The sequence below is a fragment of the Lathyrus oleraceus genome, chromosome 3 (genome assembly GCF_024323335.1).
Source record: "Lathyrus oleraceus cultivar Zhongwan6 chromosome 3, CAAS_Psat_ZW6_1.0, whole genome shotgun sequence".
In the NCBI taxonomy this organism is placed as follows: Eukaryota; Viridiplantae; Streptophyta; class Magnoliopsida; order Fabales; family Fabaceae; genus Lathyrus; species Lathyrus oleraceus.
Window position 1 is genome coordinate 383,462,407 of NC_066581.1, and position 4,016 is coordinate 383,466,422.

Sequence of the window (4,016 nt, forward strand, 5' to 3'; positions counted from 1 at the left end):
CTAGTGGAAGACACACAAGGTCTATCCCAAAATCTCTACCAAAAATACTCAAAGGACAACTCAAGCAAACTGAAGTAGTAGTCACTGAACCCTTTGCAGACAAGCTGACTCACCGGTACTATACAAGAGCCAATTCTGCAAGAGTTATGGATCAGTTGGAACAAGAGAACCGTGAATTGAAAGAGGAGGTCTCCAGACTTGGCGCTTTGATGGAGCAACTCCTTGCTGCTCAGAATCAACCTGCTCAACCGCCTGCAACTCCTGTCCAGAGGACTGTCATCTCAGAGATTGTAGCTCCGACTGTGCCAACTGCTAGTGCCCAGTTCGTGCCTCATGCTATGCCAGCCGGGTTTCCTTGGGGTATGCCTCCAGGTTTCATGCCTGACATTCCTGCTCCAACTTTTGCTAATATGCCGGCATCTAGCCCGGTCCCTGTTGCTGCTCCTCCTGTCGTGCATACCATGCCTAGGGTAGACGACACCATCTATCATTCCGAGCCGTCTGAGGGCCCGGATGTTAATGAGAAGATGGACGCTATGAATGACCAATTCCTTGAGCTGAGAAAGGAGTTGAAGACCCTCAGAGGGAAGGATTTGTTCGGCAAGTCTGCTGCCGAGTTGTGTTTAGTTCCCGGTGTCAAGATACCGATCAAATTCAAAGTACCTGACTTTGAAAAATATAAGGGGAACACCTGCCCTCTTGCTCATCTGGTTATGTACGCCAGGAAAATGTCTACCCAAACTGATAATGATCAGCTTCTGATCCATGATTTTCAAGACAGTCTGTCCGGTGCTGCACTCAGATGGTACATGAGTTTGGACAGTGCTAATATCCGGTCCTTCAATGATCTTGGCGAAGCCTTCGTCAAACAGTACAAATATAATGTTGATATGGCGCCTGACCGTGATCAACTCAGGGCCATGTCCCATAAGGATAAAGAGACATTCAAGGAGTACGCCCAGAGGTGGCGAGAATTGGCTGCTCAGATCACTCCTCCGCTGGAAGAGAAAGAGATGACTAAGATCTTTCTGAAGACTCTTAGTTCTTTTTATTACGAGCGGATGGTAGCAAGTGCTCCCTCTGATTTCCCCGAGATGGTGAACATGGGGATGCGCCTGGAGGAAGGAGTCCGTGAAGGACGTTTGGCTAAAGATGAGAGCTCTTCTAAACGGTATGGGGCGTTTAAGAAGAAGGATGGGGAAGCACATGCTGTGCAATCCCATACTAAATCAAGAAGACCCTCTGTTCAGAGGAAGCCTGCACGTCGTGCAAGCAATCAGCACCAGGTGGCTCATATAGCACCTGTTTTCAGAGACAGTGCTCAGTATCAGCAACCTCAACATCAGCATCATCAACAGCAACCTCAACATCAACATCATCAACAGCAACCGCAATATCAGCAACAACCCCGTCCACAGCAACAGGCTTACCAGCCTCGTGGCAGCACAACCAACCAGGCTAATTTGAGTTATGATAGGAAAAAGATCAGTTTCGATCCAATTCCTATGTCATACGCTGAGCTGTATCCTTCCTTGTTGGAAAGGAAGTTGGTTAGTCCCAGGGATCCTCCTGCCGTGCCTGCAAATCCTCAATGGTTGTACAAGCCAGACCAGCACTGTGTATATCATTCAGGTGCTCCTGGTCATAACATTGAAAACTGTTACCCACTGAAGACTAAGGTTCAAGACCTTATGAGATGTGGAATTCTGAGCTTTGAAGATTTGGGCCCGAATGTTACCAAGAACCCATTGCCCGCGCATGGGAAATCGGTTAATATGGTCCAGGGATGCCCTGGGAAGTACAAAGTCAAATATGTAAGCCATATTAGACAGTCGTTGGTCGAATTACATCGGTTGCTGTGTCAGTACAGCTACATGGAGCATGACCACGACAAGTGCCGCATCTGTTCGGTTAATCGTTTGGGTTGTAACCAGGTACGCAGAGAACTTCAAGAGTTGCTGGATGAGGGTACCATTGAGATCCTTCAGAATCGCAATGTTGATGAAGATGAACCGGAGGGGAATGTTATTTCACCGGTGTTCAAACTACCCGAGCCTGTTGTTATTCGTTATGATAGCAGCAAACCGAAGGTCTCTCAGTCTCTAGTGATTAAGCCTGCAGGCCCTGTGCCTTATTCTTCAGACAGAGTTGTGCCATTCAGGTACAATCCCGTTGCTGTTGAAGAGGGGAAGGAAGTGCCGTTGCCTTCAACCTCTGTGACCAACATTGCTGACGTGAGCGGGTTGACCCGTAGTGGTCGTGTGTTTTCTGCACCTCCCAAGGCTCCTGTTGTTTCTGATACCGTTGAGCGTCCTGTTGGGACGGCTGTGAATATTCAGAATCCGGCACTTGATGTTGCCAAACCCTCCTCTGTACAAAAGACTCCTGCTTCTTCAGTTGGCCCTAGTGGCATTGTGAATGAAGAATCTGATGAGATGCTAAGGCTCATCAAGAAGAGTGAGTACAATGTTGTAGACCAGCTTCTACAAACGCCATCCAAGATCTCCGTTTTATCTCTGCTGTTGAATTCAGAACCCCATAGGGAGGCTCTGCAGAAAGTCTTGGATCTGGCATATGTTGATCATGATGTCACGATTGAACAGTTTGATAGTATAGTTGCAAACATCACCGCTTGCAACACTTTGAGTTTTAGTGACGCTGATCTCCCTGAGGAGGGAAGAGACCACAACATGGCTTTACATATATCTATGAATTGCAAGTCTGATGCCATGTCCAACGTGTTGGTGGACACTGGATCATCTCTGAATGTATTGCCGAAATCCACACTCTCTCGATTGTCATATCAGGGGCCTCCCATGAGGCAGAGTGGTGTTGTTGTGAAGGCTTTTGATGGGTCGCGTAAGACCGTGATTGGGGAAGTTGATCTCCCAATCAAGATTGGACCAAGTGATTTCCAGGTTACCTTCCAGGTAATGGATATCCACCCATCTTATAGCTGTCTCCTTGGTAGACCATGGATTCACGAGGCTGGCACCGTGACATCCACCCTACACCAGAAGCTGAAATTTGTCAAGAACAAGAAACTGGTTGTGGTAGGGGGAGAAAAGGCTCTCCTGGTTAGCCACCTGTCTTCTTTCTCATATATTGACGCTGAGGATGAAGTTGGAACTCCTTTCCAAGCTTTATCTATTGATGAACCAATTGAGAAGAAGTCTCCTTCATTTGCTTCCTACCGTGATGCAAAACTGGCCAATGAGTGTGGTGCAGTTGCTGGATTAGGGAAGGTGATCGAGCTTGAAGACAATAGATCCCGGGCTGGCATTGGCTACTGTTCTGGGGCATTTAATGAGCAAGGTCTGTTCAAGAGTGGAGGTTTCATCCATGCTGATCAACCTGAAGAGCCTGCTGCTATCTTGGAAGAGGATGCAGAGGATCTGAACAATTTCGTCATTCCTGGCGGTGTCTGCCACAATTGGGTCGTTGTAGATGTTCCTACAGTCATCCATAGATCAGAGTAATTGTTCACTTTGTTTAAAACCCTTCTCCCATGCCAAAAGGAGAAGTGATGACATTGTTGGCGAAGCATATATACAATGATATTTTCATTCAATTAATGCATTGTTAAACATTTGTTTTTCCATTTGTTTTCGCTTTTTGCTTTTGCATGAAATCAGTGATCACAAAAAAACATAAAAAACAAGAATAAAAGCAATCTTTTTCATCTGCATAATGATTTTCTTGTTTAGATTCTAAAGTTTTTCATTAACCAAAATCATTAAGCAGGTTGATCCTAAAACCCATTGAACATAATGATCCAACGCCATCTCCTAATTTTGAATTCCCTGTATTCGAGGCAGAGGAAGATGATGTTGAAGAGATTCCTGATGAGATTACCCGTCTCCTTGAGCACGAGAAGAAGATCATTCAGCCGCATCTTGAAGATCTGGAAACAGTCAACTTGGGGTCTGAGGATTGTGTTCGTATGGTGAAGATTGGGGCACTTCTTGAAGAGTCTGTCAAGAAGAGATTGATTGAGTTGCTACGAGAATATTCCG